Genomic DNA, 15,827 nt, shown 5'->3' with positions numbered 1-15,827 from the left:
GAAAGCCCAGACCCCACAGCTGGCTCCAGTGGGACCCACATTTTCACACACACACACACACACACACACACACACACACAGACACTCACACTCCTGGGAATGGCCAGCACCAGCCCTGCAGCTCCCTCTGTGTTTTCCCTAACGGCACCCACTGCTTCCACCCAGGTCTCCACCAACAAAACCAACACACAGCAGCCACACGCCCGGCACGTCTTGGGAGCGAGTGGGGTGGAAGGAGGCAGCAGATGTGATCTCCGAGAGGATGCAGCAAGGAGGGAAGATACACGTTGAATAACAATGGTGGATCCCCCTGAGCTTTGGCGTTTTTAATGGTGGATTTGACTGTCAGGCAGCAATTAAATGGTGTAATAAAAAGCTAAGTGCTCGTATTTCAAGGTTCCTGCCTTTGCTCGGCAGGGAGGTGCAGGGCAGGGGGCTGCTCCTGCTCCCCCATGGGGCTCGACCTCTTCCAAGGAAGAGCAGAACTCTTCAGAAGGAGGGTTATGCACAGTTTACACAGGAGCTGCCAAACGTGGGATTACAGCACATAAATCTGTGCACACTTCCCTCTGCAGCCTTTGAGCAAAACGCCTCTCACGTGTCCGTGGCCTCATGAGGGACCCGCGGTCGCTCCCAGGAGCCGTGTCCTTGTGTTTCTTAAATTGGGTGGAGAGAAGGAAAGGAAAACGATCCCGAAAGCTACAGCAGATGATCTCCCAGAGCTCTGCCCGAGCCTCACCATCACTGCACACCCTCCGGCAAAGCACCCGGGGCCCCTGGACTCCAACAGTCTCCTGGCACGGGGTGGCCCTGACCTGCCCACAGCTCAGCCCCAAGGCTCAGCATCCAACACAACCTCACGGGAACCACTAAATCCAGGGCTTTTAGGGACAGAAACACTCCAGAAAACCCTTCAGGGGAGATCCCAAAGAACCACGGACATGTCACAGCCAGCAAACACATTCTAGGCATGGACCATGGTGGCCGGGATCCCACTTCAGAGGTGGGAAGCACCCCTGCAGCCCCTTGACCCCTCTGCTTTGCCCCAGGCTGGAGGGTCACTCCCAGCCCTGCCTGTCCCCATAAGGGTGGGTGGCGGGGAGCTGACCTGGCCCAGCCACTGGGACCAGGAACATTCCCTTGGTGGCTTCCCCTTCCCTCCCTGCCACTTGCCACGCAGGATGAGCCGTAATGAAAACCATGTGCTTTCCTAACCTCCTTGTGCATCCCGTGTTTAGGGCCCTGGCTTTATCAGTTTTTATCCTGTGTAATATTCATCACACTGGTTTATTTATGGGCCCCCTCTTCGGGAAGGTATTTTTCAGGCCTGGTGAATAAAACATAAGCCTTTGCTGCTTGTCAGAGGGAATGCGGCTCCTCTGCTGTCAGCCTGACTAACGGCCTTTAGCTTCCTCCAACGGCCGCACTTCGGGAGAAATTTATTTGTATTTGGGTTCGCGTTGGCCAGAGAGATGTGAATTCTTTTCCCTTCAGAATAAATGAAGCTTCAGCTCCACAGCAAGGGATGGGAGCAGGATGGGAACCCCACCCCTCAGGAGCTCTGCACCAGCACTGGGTGCTCATAGCAAACATCAGCATCAGCTCCCGTCCCATGACAGCACCTCTGCTCTGCAGCTCGGAAACACATTCCCTCTGCCCATAGGGATCCCCCTCTGCCCTTCCAGCCACCAGCACCAAAGCACAAGCAGGATGCAGCAGGGAAGCCCCAGCCTCGGCCCCGCTCCCAGGAACACGGGCATTGGAACAGATGATTTCCAGGATCGCAGCTGCCCTGCCCGCTCCTGGCTGCAGGCAGGGATGACAGGCAGACGCTTCGAGTGCAGGAATTAGACACATCCACATGGGCTGCTGCGATATCCCGTGCCTGGGTAATGCCTCTGGTTCATAACAACTCTGGTTACCAGCAGCAGGGTCTGGTCCTTCGCCTGCCACATGCCGGGGATGGTGAATACCACCACACACACTCTGTGCTGGCAGCACTTTGTACCTGCTCTGCTCATAGAGACAAATTGCACCCAAGGAGCCGTCACGTCACGCTGCCAGTGCGAACTGTGGGTAGCTCTGCAGCAGTAAGGGAGGTAGAATGTGCCTTTGCAGCAAAGATCATCGCAAACAAACCCCGGTCACAGCAAACACCAGCAACAGGCTACAGCCTCCATGACCTGCCAGGCATCCCTGATGTGGCAGGGTCTCTGCCAAGCCCTGTCCTGCTCCACTGCTCCTGCAGGGAAAGGGCATTCAAAGCATCCCACCAAAGTTGTTTCACTACACAGAGACAACCATCAATGTATCCTCAAAGCCAAGGTGCCTTTACACCCCCCATCAGCTCAGTGTCATGTACCCACAGACACCTCTCTCCTTGCAGGGATGCAGCCCTGGGCAGACACACACGCTGGCACTGACACGCATCAGCTCCCATGCAGATGTGCAGCCCTGCATGGCCCATGGTGGACATCACCAACCATGGGGCGAACCCTTCCCTTTGCCAGTTAAGGAGATCCTGGCTGCAACCCAGAACTCCTATTAACAAATCAAACTATAAAAACCAACAGAAGCAGCCAGGAGATTTCCCTCCATCATCTGCTGATTTACAGGGTTACTGGTGTCAGCACTTTAAAAGAGGCAAAATTCTATCAAAGAGCCACTAACACCAGGCGCTGTGCGCTTTAAAACAATCACAGACGCTCAGCTGAAAAGACTGCTTGGGATAGAATTCCTTGATCTTTAATTATTAATATTTCAGGCAAACTAGTTAAATTCTACTGAAGAGAAGGAGAAGCAATCAGAGTTAAAAGTTAGCTGAAGGAATATCATACATCACTTGCACAAGTTCCTCTGGCGTTGCTTGTGCCAAAAGTAAAAGAGGGTCTGCTGTGCTCAGGGAAACTCAGAAGGGAGGTGAAGGCACTGGCTGCACACAATGCCCCCCAGACACAGGAAGGTGCAGAGCATCTTCCAAAGCAAGGTGGATCTCTGCTCCCCACCAGCCAGGAGCGGGCACCGGGACAGCCACAGCGGCTCCATCCATCACAGGAGGTGGCCGCAGCTCTGGCCTCCCAGCTGGACACAGCAGCAATCCTGCACCACACTCCAGCCCCTGCCGCGGCTCTGCTCAGTCCATACCCCTACTCGTCTGTCAATACCTCTCCTGACACTGATTGATGTGCCTCATAGCCCGTGGGTCAGACAAGCTCCTCTTAACACAGACACTTCTACAGCCCATAGTATTTACAGCCACTTCTACAGCCCATAGTATTTACAGCCACCTCACTGGCCTCCCGCATGCCACCTGCCCCCTCAGCACCCCCAAACGCTGTGGGGGGGATCCAGGGGCTCAATAAGCCAAAGCCAGTGCTTGGTGTCCAAATGCAGCTCTTGGGGTGATGTCCAAAGCCCCTGACCTGGCAGCACTGCACACAACCTCCATGCCCGTACATCCCTGTGCAGCCTCTCTCCCCTCCACAGCAGCATCCCTGCCATGGACCCTGGCACGGAGGGGTCTGCACCACCTCTGTCACCCATGGGAGATCCCACTACCCAGCATCCACATCCAGCCACTGCTGTATCCCAGCCGGCCACCCCGGCTCACGGGAACCACAGACTAAGGGTTCCTGGATCACGCACAACAGTTTTCTTGCCCCTCTCCTCTCCCTTCTTTGCAGTTTTGTTTTACTTATCTAGCAGAAAATGAGAAGCCAAAGCTTCTTGCTGCTTCATCTGGATTCAGTCAGTTTTATATCTCACAACTGCACATGCAGATTTCTCTGCTGCTTTATTTGTTCATTAAGACTTTAATAAAAATGTTATAAAAATGGCCTTTGTTGTTAATTGCAGTTTCTGGTTTAATATACAAGTTGTGCTGCTCTCCCCAGAGACTCCCCGAGCCTCTCTGTAAATAATCCAGGCACATGTTGCCTGCTCCATATTCACACACTACGTGAGCCCAGCCAGGGCTCCCCGACAGACCCAGCTTGGCAATGAGCTACCACCACCACGCTCAGAAGCATCGCCACCCCCATGGGAGACCCCAAACACAAGCAGCAGGGCAGGACTCGCTGCTCAGAGACTCCCTGAGCCCACAGCATCCCCATCCAGCATCCCACAGCATCGCAGGCAGCAGCACAGCCAGCGCCAGGAGAGGGATGGAAGCACTGCTGGAAAGTGCTGCAGGCTCTGGATCAGGCCAGGAACAAGCCCTGCTGAGGCTATGGGTGCTTCGCTGTACTCGGGGTCACCCAGTGAGGGATGAGGAGGTTTCCACCCTGCATGGATGTGACCTGTGGGTCAATCCTGTGCTTCCAGACACCAATTGCCCTGCAGGGCCAGTACTGACGCTGGGGCTGATGCCAGGGCTGCAGGCAGCTGGCACATCCCGGGTTGCCGTGAGGCTTTATGGATTGTGGTGCTGCTGCTCAGCGATTCCTCAGCACTTCAAAAGGGCCGATTACCACTTGCCTGCATCTCTGTGCAGTGCAAGTCATTCCGCTCCGATGCCTCCCATATCGAGCATCTGCCTCAGGCTGGAATTTTGAGGGAAGTTTTAACGAGAATGGTTTAAATATTTCCGAAAACAAGGCTGTGGAAAAATGCTGGTTTGACACGTTAAAAAACCGTACAAGCCAATGCTCAGAAACCTCCAGAGCTTTCTCACCCGGAGCAGGGCAGGAGGCAGCTGGTGCCCCCGCTCCCACACCAAGACACAGCCCAGCCCCTGCACTCCCCATGGCCACTTCCACAGCCCCTCTGTGCGAGCAGGCCCGATCCTGCAGCAGGGACCCCATCACCCTCCGCAGCCCCTCAGTGCAACAGCACCTTACTGCACGTGCTTCAGTAACACATATGCCCATCAATAGGAACCTACGAGAATCACGTGAACTAAGGGGCATGGCCATCAAACACAGGGAAATGAAGCTGTTAGAGACTCCAACTCATTAAATGGCTGTGATAACACTTTAATGGTACGTTTAACTCATACTTAATTCCAGGGGAGCTCTGACAGAAGCCCCCATGGCATCCACATGAAGAGCAGATAAATGGGTTGTACTTAGTGCTGAGACAACGAGCACCCGACAACTCCAGCACAGTCGCACATGAGAAACGTGTCAACAGAAAATGTATCCTGTGACGTGCTTCGCTGGCATATCTGTTAACGCATCCTCAGGAACCAGATTCCAAGGGACAGGGAGTTCTTCAGTGCCCTGACACTGGGGATTAGCAGGTACATGCAAGGTCTATGCTTGCAATTCCTACATGCTCCCATGCCTGCAGAACTCAAATCCAAAGACCAGAGACACAGGGGAGCAAGAAGAGATGCAGCAGCAGCATGGCAGTGGGGTGGGTGCTCACTTGTAGAAGAATCCAGTAACTGGCAGCCAGAAACTCCAACTTATGGAGTGAGAACTGCTTCTGCCACTGCTGCTGCAGCAGCAAAACCAACCCAGGCATTAGCTTGGCGGAACCACCGCAAACAGCCTACCAGTCAGCACTAAAACCAGCTTTCTGGTTGCTAATTCTGGACGATTGAACTGCACAAAGCTTGAGATTTCTTTATGCCATCATTTCTCACCCTAAAAAAACAACTCAAGAAAATGTTGGGCTCTCATGGCAAATGCCAGCATTGGAAGCAGGCTGCTCTTGTGCATTGTTCTGGTACCGCACCACAATCTATCAAAGTCCGAGTCCCCAGAGCAAGAGAAATCAAAACGTCATGAATAAAGTGCAACTTTACAACTCCAGCAGTCTGACAGCATTGGGCTAAGCCTCCAAACACACAGTGCTGTATCGATGCTCTCCCCTAATCAAGTCAGAGCCGGCCGAGCCTCGCTGCCTACAGCGCATTTGCTCAATTAGGGGAGAACAAATAAGGCACGAAGCCAAGATGGAAGTGGTGAACCCTGCGCTGAGCTCGCAAACCGCAGGCAGCTGCCCGCTGTGAGCCTGCTCTGCCCGCACGCTGCCGGCCCGGGGCTGCGGTGAGGGGCATCCACAGCTCTCCCTTCCATCCTCCTGCCCTGGTGCACCCCGGAGCTTCCTCCCACAGCCAACACTGAGCACCCCACAGTGGGTCCCCATCCTCCCACTGCCATTTGGAGCTCAGGATGGAGGCACCCAAAGGAAAACTCCCTTTCCTAAGAAGAGTGAGGATAAGAGTCAGGCAGGCGTGGGGCAGGAGAGCTCAATGCACAGTTAACTGGATGGAGCCAGGCCAGTCAATGTGGAAAACAGCAGGAAATACGGGCATGTGTAGCAAGAGCCACAGCAGGTCTGGGAGAGCCAGGCAGATGGCAATGCAGGAGGGGGCAACCGAGACAAAGACTGAGACAAGAGGGACAGCAAAGGGCAGAGGAGAGGGGCCACGGGAAGGATGGACCACCTCATCCTCCAGACCAGGAAACCCACTGACACCAGCCCCACTGCCCGGCCCCATGAGGGAAGGGCTCTTCGGGGCTGCAAGTGGAACAGCGAGGCTGTAACATGAAATCTCCTCACAGACCTCCTGTGATTCCTCCTAAAGCTGCTTCTCGCTGCAAGGACCTCTCTCTGCTCCTGCTCACAGGCACACAGACTATTTTTTGCACATTTTACAGCTCTGTCACATCCCACTGAACTCCTCTATCACCACCAGCTCCAAATCGACAACCCCGGCGGTGGGATTTCCACCCAGGCAGGGATGGATTATGGCACCTCAGCTTGGCAGCAGTGATAATCCTCTGCCTTATCAGTGCGGGTAGCTGCTGGCAAGGAGCTAGAGCTCATGGGGACCCCAACACTGCCCACCCCCGTTCCCAGCAGTGCAAGGGAAGCTCCTGCCCGGCCAGAGGGTGCCGATCCTGCAGCAAACCCAATGCACCAAACGCAGCGCCAGCAAAGACCCTTCCCACACCACCACAGCACTGTGTGTCAGGGCTTTACCCCTGCAGACCTGGGCTGGCAGGACAAGGGGACTGAGCTGCCTCCTGCACTGATGCATTAAGCAGTTAAACCTCAGCTCAAAGTCATCACTGAAGGAGCCTGTTTGCTGCACAGACCCCCCCTGCCCCTGCACTCCCGTCACGCCTGTCGGACACTTCCACTCGCTGTTCCTCATCCCTCCATCCCCAGCACGTCTCATCTCCGCGCTGGTCCGTAACCCCCCGCCCAGCCTGCCCCATTGCTGTGAACATGCAGGGCACCAGCACAGCAGAAGGATTTAATTGCATGTCAAAATTAAATCTCTTTTGATGAAGAACAATTCAACTATGGCTCTGCCTAATCAAATTAACAAAGTCTTTTTTGATTTTCAATTATCTTCTTCGCTAGAACACTTTATCCGTGCTCCTGCGATACAGCTGACAAGCCCCGACTAACAATTGAGGGGGTTTGTTGTGCTTCAGCCACATAGGGCGACCACCAGAGCCCCACTCCAGTCCTCTACACCAGGGAACAACGGGAGCAAACACACGAGGTTAAATAACTCCACCAGCCCCTCGCTCACACAACCAGACCCCACAGCTGTGGATGGACCAGCTCCTCTCCTCACGGAGCTCCCTGTGCTCCCCTCCTGACAGACCCTGGGGACCTTCAGGAGAAACAGACGGGACCCAGCCCTGGGACCCCAAGAAGGGGCATATCCTGCACCCTGCCAGTGCCAGCACAGCCGGGCACACACCACGGCACGGAGGACCTCCGAGCTCCCTGCAGCTGGAGGGACATTAAGCTGTGATGGCAGGACCAAATGTATTAAAAGATGCTAATTTAATTAAAAGAACACGACAATGGCTAAGTGAGCAAGCGGAGGAGAACACCTATCTGTAACAAGGGCACAAGTGCAAGAGCAAAGGGATGCACAGGCACCAGCTGAGCTTCCCACCCTCACATGAGGATGGGCTCAAGGGACCATCTCACCTCCTCATACAACTTAGATGATCAGTGCACACAGGCAAGTGCAAAAGACTCTTCCCCTGGATCATCCTCCAACTCACAGCCTTCTCCCACCACAGCAGGCATCTGAGAGCCTCCGGCAGTTCCTCCTCCTCATCCCTAGCACTGTTTCTGCTCCTGAACATGGACTACAGCATCTCATCCTACTGCAAGGTCTCTGGGGCAGGGAATGAGTTGTTACTGGTACCTTCCCTGCATTTAAACAGCAACTGAGCAGTGATCTACCTTCTTCCCGCAGTGCTGGAGGGAAAGGAGGGAGCCACAGTCCCATGGGTATTGCCTCTGGAGACGAGGCACCCTAACATGGATGCAGCTCCCCGTGTCCTGTACACAGACGGATGCATGCACACTGCTCCTCCAGAAAATCAACTGCTTCCAAAGAGAAGATTAGAGTCCCTCTTCATGGATGAAGGGATGGGCTCCCATTCCCAGGTCTCTCCACTTCCAATCCCTTTTGTGCATTTTCCAAAGAGGGGTTGATCACATCCTGGCAGATGCTGGGAGCAGACGCCTAATGGAGGCCATCTGCCACATTTCACAGGGAAAATTATTCAAACTCACTAGGACTTTAATTTAATCAGCTGGCACTGAAGTGGGCACCGGGCTTTCATGTGAGCAGGTGTGAGCACAAACCAGCAGAGGCGCCTTTCATCCTGCTCCTGCGCCCATGGAACAGCAGCGAATGGTGCTCCACCGGCACTCTGCACCAGTGGAAAGGCACAACTCACTCTGCTACCAAGGAGCAGCTTCCATCAGGGAAGCTCCTCAAGTGGCCTCAGCATCCGGGAACCACAGTGCGTAGGGAAGATCCGCTGCAGATGGCATGAGACCAGATGGGGCATCGGTTACAGTGGAAGGAGGCTGCTGGCCTCACTTGTGGGTGAGCTCCTGCCATGGAGTAAAGGGAAATGACACCAGTGCAACATGGCACAAGGAGGGGAGGCAGGGACAGATGTCCTGGAAGCGGTTCATTAAAGCACTCATTTGATCCCTCTCAGCAGAACCCACCTGCCCTGCAGAGAAGGGCAAAGCCTCCAGTGACCCCCGGCCAGTCTGGTCTGGAGGAAAATTCTTCCTGACCCTAAATCCAGGGGCACCTTTACACCCAAGGCAGTAATTATGTCTTATCATGCAAATACGGGCATTTACCGTGTTCTCTGCCATCAACCACACCACTTTCTCCCCAGCATTACAGCATGTCCAGGCTCAGATAAACCATGTTTTATCAAGTGATGGCCCCGCACAGATACAGCTTCTGCCACATCACTCTCTTCCCTCTACCAACTTCCATGGCCACTCCAGCTGCGTGTCCCTATCAACACTAACTTGGTACTTGATGGAATTCAGCTACCACAGTGGCCTCGCAGCATCCCACCGCATTCCCTGCATCCCTCTGGATGACACCATGGGGTCACCTGTCTGCACAGCACACACCCTGAGCTGGGCTGAGCTCCCAGTGGGATGGAGCCATCCCAGGTTCTTCCATCCCTGAGGCTACCGTGAAGCTTCACTCACCTCCCTGCTTAGGACCCTTCCAAAAGGCCATGGTCCAGCTTAGCTGGAAAAACCCATGGAGCTCAAATGCAACCGGGCAGGGAAGGGAACAGGGATGGGAACAGGGATAACTTGGCAGCTGCTCACATTTAGTTTGCACCTTCTTTGCTAGTGTGGAAGGAAACAAACGACCTGTGAAGGGAATGGAGCACAGTGATTCATTACCCCTGATGTGTGATGATGGCTTAATTATTTTTCTAACTGGGGAGAGACGCTTTCTGACAGCAGGTGCAAATTAATTCTCCACTGTTTTAAGGAATGATCGGCCCAGGACAAGCACAAAACTGGAAAACCTAATTAAATCGGGAGCTGGGTGGAATAAATGGAGCGGGGAGTTTATTTGCACGGTGCTGATGGGTTTTACCGATTGCCGATGGAGGCACCAGGGCTTCCAGCAGGGAAGTGGAGATGTCTTAGGGGCTCCATGAGCCTGGCCAGGCTTTGACCACTCTGGGCAAGAGATGCGATGGAAGTCATGGTGCATCCCACTGCTGCACAGACAGGGAAAGCCAGGGCTCTCCTGAGGGAGACACATCCAGTGCTCCGATGCGCTGCATGGAGGATGATGCATTAGCAGGCTGCCAGCCAGATGTGCAGCACCAGGGATCCCAAATTCCTCCGGGATCTGCACTCCTTGAGGGCCACAGAGCACCCAGTTATGGAGCCACCCGCAACTGCTTGGGTGATGAGAGCAGACAGTGTCTGTCCCCTTCCTGCACAACCAGAGCAAGTCAAACACCAGAGGAGCCGGTGCCGGGTCTGCACAGCTCCAGCCCTGGCTTCCAGAAGCAAGAGCGGAGCCACCGCGGCTCCTCCATCCCAGCTCCAATAGCGCCGCACTCTAACACTGCCCATTCCTTCAGTGAGAAATATCCAACACCTGAAGGGTTTTGCCACGGGGGGGAGCAGCCCAGGACCGACCGAATATCCTGAGCTCTGTGATCAGGGAGGAAAGAGTTTATGTTGAGCAGTTGCCACGGAAACACTATTCATACTTCCCTGCAGCTCCACATCCTGGCTCTCCCGGCCACCGCTCGGGCCGGGGTCTCCATCACTCCCCTCCTCTGCTTGTGCTGTGGTCCCCAGGGGCTGGAGCCCCTCTGCAACTGCCAGCGTCACCCCCACAGCCTCGGGGTGCACCGCAGGGCTCCCCCACCATAGAATCATGGAATGATTTGTGTTGGAAGGACCTTAAAGCTCATCTAGTTCCAACGCCCTACCACAGGCAGGGACACCTTCAACTAGACCAGACTGCTCCAAGCTCCATCCAGCCTGGCCCTGGACATGTTCCAGAGCATCTCCAGGGGTTTTAAAGGGAAGGAGTGCCTGGAGCCTGCCCTGTCCCATGTACATGCCACCCCTCCGCAGTGCCATCACGCTGCCCATGCCTTGCAGACCCACAGCAGAGATCACTGCTCTCTGCAGCATCTGAGACCCAGCTTGTGTGATGCAAAACTGAAAATAGGGGAGATGAGCAGCTTCAGGGGGTTAAACGGGTGTCCTGGTCTCCCTGCTCACCCTCCCACCCAGGGATGCTGCTGCTGGAGGAGCTCAGAGCAACTCATCACATCCCAGCACATGGGGACCCTCCTGCCTGCAACCTGCCCTGCCAGCCCCACCAGCTCCAGCAACCAGCAATGCTGGGAGAAAGAGCCCTAATTGCTTTTTGTTTTTCTGCTTCTCCCATCATTAAATCCCTTCTTCATCCCTAATAGTTTGGGATTATATGAAGGTTAATATGTTTCAGGTTCCACACAAGTACAGCTAATTAACAAACAGTCCCCTCAATTCCCTTTAATGCCTACACATGTAATGCAATCACTGCAATTACCTGCTTCCCAAAGCCATTACAAACCACAGAAAATTAGCTGGAACAGGTGATGAAAACCTTCTTTTATTGGTTCATAAAAGGAGCCGGGTTCCAGGCAGCAGCTCCCTACCACGCAGCTGGAAGGGGCCAGCACCCTGCCCTGCATTAATGCAGCCCCAAGCTTCACCTTCCCTTGGATCCTTAAACCCAGACTCACTGCCTCAGAACCTCACCTTCTACCACTGAAAATGAGCCTGTAATTACAGCAAATCCCACCCAGATGCTGGGAAAACCCCAGGTGAGGGAGCAGACCTCTGCCTCTGAGGACACCCTCATGTATTTGGTCACACAGGTGAGAGCAGAGCCAAAGCCAGACCTGGCCCAAGGTCCTCAGGGCTGGTGCATTTGTTACCATCCTGAAGTAAAGCTGAGCCACCATCCCTAGGGACGCACAGCTAAAGCATAGCATGGGGAAAGGGAGAGTTGTTCACCATCCACCCTGGAGGCAAAAGGGGAGGGAACCTAAAGAACAAGTATCAGGAGACCTCCTATCCTCCTCCCCATCATCCCAAAGAGCATCCTCTGCAGAGTGCAAGAGGGACCATGAATGAGCCCATTGGCCCTCACTGAGCTGGGTCCAGAGCTCCCTGCCTGGAGCTGTGCTGCTCCTGCAGCAGTTAAAGCACCTCCTGTGTGCCCTAGGGAGCCACAGGAGGAGACCCAGTGCCAAGGAATGCAGTGAGCTCCCAGCAGATTGCTCCACTGCTCCATTAGCCCTTCTAAAATCCCTGCTCCTATCGGGCAAGTTTCAATTTCCAGCTACTGGATCTCATTGTGCCTGCGCCTGCCAGATGAAAGAGCTCTCTAATAACCAGCATCTCCTCTGCTCTGTTATTTACACTGCAGCAGCGACACACGGGCCCTCTCCAGAGCCTGTGGCAATGAGGACGCACCAGCTACAGACCCCAGCTGGGCACAGGGCTGCTCCCAGCACGGCCACAGCCTTCCCAAGGGATCCATGCCACAGCTCAAGCCCAGTCCAGCAGGGCCCCTGTGCCAGCAGGTCCATGCACCAGCCATGGGGGTCATCACTCAGCTGCAGAAGGCAGCTGTAACCTGAACATCTCATACTGGGCTTTCACAGACCTTTATCTGTGCCACACAGGCACCAGAGCCACACACAGCGGGGATGCCGCAGGTGAGAGTGCGATGCTGGCTCTCGAGGTCCTGCCCATCACACCCCATCCCACCAGCCTCTCCACAACCACATCTGATCTTCTGAGCATCCTCCTAGAGTGCCCAGAGCACCCTCCAGTGATGGGCCTCCCATGCAAGAGCTGCTTATACATGTAAATTGGGAACAGCCTCACAGCACAGGAGGAAAATCACTGTAAACAAAATCGCTGTTGCTGTGGAAACCATTAAAAATAGATTCCCCACGCTCCCCCTTTTGTGCTGGGTATTATACAGCTGGGTTCCTTCATTCCACATTATTATTACTTTTTAATTATGAATAATTTCCTCCCTTCTATAGGAAGACGGAGTAAAAAACAGAACTTTCCAAACAAGAGGCCTTTAGGATATGTTTCAATATGCAAATGAAGGCAAACATGCATTCTGTACTGTTTACGCCACAGGGTAAAAAGCTTTCTGCATTAACCCTTCCCGTGCCATGTTTTCCATTTCCTTCCCTTCCCTTAGGATGGTTGGGCTGCCCTCGGTCCCGCAGGCAGTTGGCTCAAGGATGAAGGCAAAGAGCAGCAGCACCCATCACCATCCCTGACACAGACGGGCCACAGCCAAGCTACCTGCCCAAGTCATTGATCACCATGTGTCAGATGCTCTTGTGAAGCAGGGACCTGCTTTGCCTTCACAGGAGCAGCCCTCGGTGCTCCAAAACATTAACACCAGCACAACTTCTGCTGCCTCAGCCCCTGGCACAGAGCAAGCCTCAACCATCAGCTGAGCATCAAGCAAGGAGAGGGGAAAACACTGCCCCATGGGGATGAGGCACACTGAGCCCTCATCTCACCGAGAAGTGACAGAAGTCCCACTTAACACCATTGTCCTATGGCACTCCCTGCTGACACAGGATTCGGCCTCTGAGCAGGGGAAAGGTTTGAAATCATTTGGGAAAATAAGTACCTCAGAAGATGGTCCCATTCCAGAACCTGACTCAGTCACTATTTGCAGCCCGAGCCAACGGGAGAAGCAGGCGGCCCCACGGCCATCACTTCCCTGGCTCCGCACACGTTTCACACTGCCACGGAGGAGCAGATGGATGGTCCTGGGAATGCTCCCAACACATGCTGAGCGAATGTCCTACCTGCTCCGAGAACGTGCTGCCTGGCCCCGCGATGCTGCTGAGCACAGAGCTGCGGGACAGGCATCTGTCAACATGACAGCACAGGCACAAAAAATGGGCTCAAACCCCATGAACTGGCCTGTCTTTAGAGTGTCCGATTTCCATAATTCAGAATAGAAAGTTTTCTTGGGTTTCCTGCAGATCCCAAACCGGGACAGGGCTGGAACTGGGCTAGGGGTGGAAGGGAGAGGGCAGAGGCTGCCCTGCAGCAGGCAGGAACCACAACCTCACACCCAGGGGAGGGGCAGCCTTTCAGGGAGAGGAGTATTTATTGTGGAACCCATGACAAGAATGAGCAAATCCTGGTATGCTACATGGAAAAAAGGCCAATGCCACACCGAGATTACAGCTTATTACAGCTCACGGATGGGAGGGCCATTAGACCCTGTGAGTGCAATGGGCTGATGATGGCCGAGTTCTAATCCCATGTTCATTCAAGCTACCGCCTCCCTGCCAGACAGATATCCGTGTTTGATCCAGAGATGTCAAGCAATGGAGAATTCCCACAGGCTTAAGCTGCTCCAGTGGTTAATTACCTTCCCCGATAAAAATATGCACTTCATTTCTAGTCAAAATTTGTCTAGCTGGAGCTTTCAGTGCCTGGATCTTGTTATGTCTTTTCTCTGCTAAATTAGAGCGCTCTGTACCCACACAAATCTCTTGATCACAGCCCAGAACCGACCTACGTCGCAAAGCCACCTCTTAAACTTCTCTTGGATGAAAAGTTCAACCTACTTAAACAACATCTCCCACAGCAGAGCACATTTTCCAGACTGTGAACCACTTCTGCAGCTCTTTCCTCCACATTTCCCACCCCACCAGTGTTTTTCCAGCACAGACACCAAGAGTGGTCCCAGCATCCCAATGACACTGCTGGCGCTCCCACTGCACACGCACCCTTCCCCACTGCACAGCTATGGGAAGCTTCTCAACCAAGCCATCAGCAGGCTGCAGCCACACTGATGCGAAGAAGGGATGCTCAGCATCCTGCCCTGGTGCTGGGAGTGAGGAAGGCAGCCATGGGGAGCAGCCGCCCTCACTCTGCTCCTGCCAGCTTGTTTTCCAAGCAGGACAGTCCCCAGCCCCCTTTGGCTGGCCAGCGAGCTGTGCCCGAGCCAAAGGGACAGATGAAGCCGGTGCCACCTCAGTGCCGCTTCCTCCAGGCTCAGCAGGTCCAAGTCACAGGTTTGTCACCACTGATCCAGGCAGGAGCAAAGCTCCAAGAGCCTGACAAACACCTCCAGAGCTTGGGGGCGGGGTGAACAACCAGAACAGGGGAGACCCCAGGCAGGACCCCAAACAGCACCCAGCGCCTGGGGGCACCCAGCTTTCTACTGGCCCTCCTGCTGTCCCCCATGATGGTGCCCCATCAAAAGGGCCCCTGAGCAGCACAAGCCTCTGCTCCCCACCCTGCCAGGGAGCTCCACAGTGCCCGAGCCCCTGGACAAGCCGGGATGGACCCACACAATGAGGGTGCTGGCAGGGATGAGCTGCGGGAAGCGGTACAGAGCTGCGGCTGCAGAGAACACTACCAGGGGAAGGCAAGTGACCGAGGCAAAGCCTTCACTGACCTACACACCAAGGAACAGCCCAGCAAACTAGCCACGCGCGGGGACTGGCTTCTGCAAACGTACCCATCAACTAAAACAAACCCACAGCAGCCCCTGGCCCAAAGCTGGGAGAGGAGATAACTCAGCAGATCACAGGGAATACTCACAGGCTCCTGTCAGCACATCCATCTGCTCCAGTCAGACCAGCACGAGCGAGGGAGGGAAGGTCTGCGCTGGGGACACAGCGATGCTCAGAACCCCCCAAAATCCAGCCCCGCAGCACCCCCGGGACACAGCTTCCCGCGCTCTCCTCAGGCGAGGTCCTGCTCCAGCCACAACTGCATCCTTATTTAATTCCCAGCAATTACACTCACATTCTGCTAGACAAATAGATTTTACAAGCCCTCAGTTAAATGTGGATAATTACGGCTGCCTGCACCAGGGGACAGCCCTGCCCGGGCTCAGGAGGAAGAATCGCATCCTGCTCCCACTAATGCTGTAAATTAGCGAGAAGCATCCCAATGGCAGCAGAGTAATTACCAGCTCCTGCATGCCCCCCCTTCCTGTGGGCTGCTGCTCCCCCCACTCCGCATCTTCCTCCCTCGCA

The 15,827-nt window shown here is 54.5% G+C and overlaps 1 protein-coding gene across 27 annotated transcripts in view; it reads right to left on the bottom strand.

Annotated features, from left to right (window-relative positions):
* The window catches only part of RBFOX3 (RNA binding fox-1 homolog 3), a 140,687-nt gene that overhangs the window by 44,545 nt on the left and 80,315 nt on the right, over positions 1–15,827 (bottom strand). For 3 of the 27 annotated variants that reach the window (XM_030505974.1, XM_032920289.1, XM_030505988.1), the window contains exon 1: positions 15,388–15,748. The exons of the other annotated variants lie outside the window; for them this stretch is intronic. The gene's annotated coding sequence lies outside the window, so the exon portion shown is untranslated. Of the gene's footprint in view, positions 1–15,387; positions 15,749–15,827 lie in introns of those variants that run through there. 27 annotated transcript variants of the gene reach the window in all.

Source organism: Strigops habroptila, chromosome 14, assembly GCF_004027225.2.
Source record: "Strigops habroptila isolate Jane chromosome 14, bStrHab1.2.pri, whole genome shotgun sequence".
NCBI classification, from domain to species: Eukaryota; Metazoa; Chordata; class Aves; order Psittaciformes; family Psittacidae; genus Strigops; species Strigops habroptila.
The sequence above is the reverse complement of the archived record's forward strand: the minus strand, read 5'-3'. Positions and strand labels throughout refer to the sequence as shown.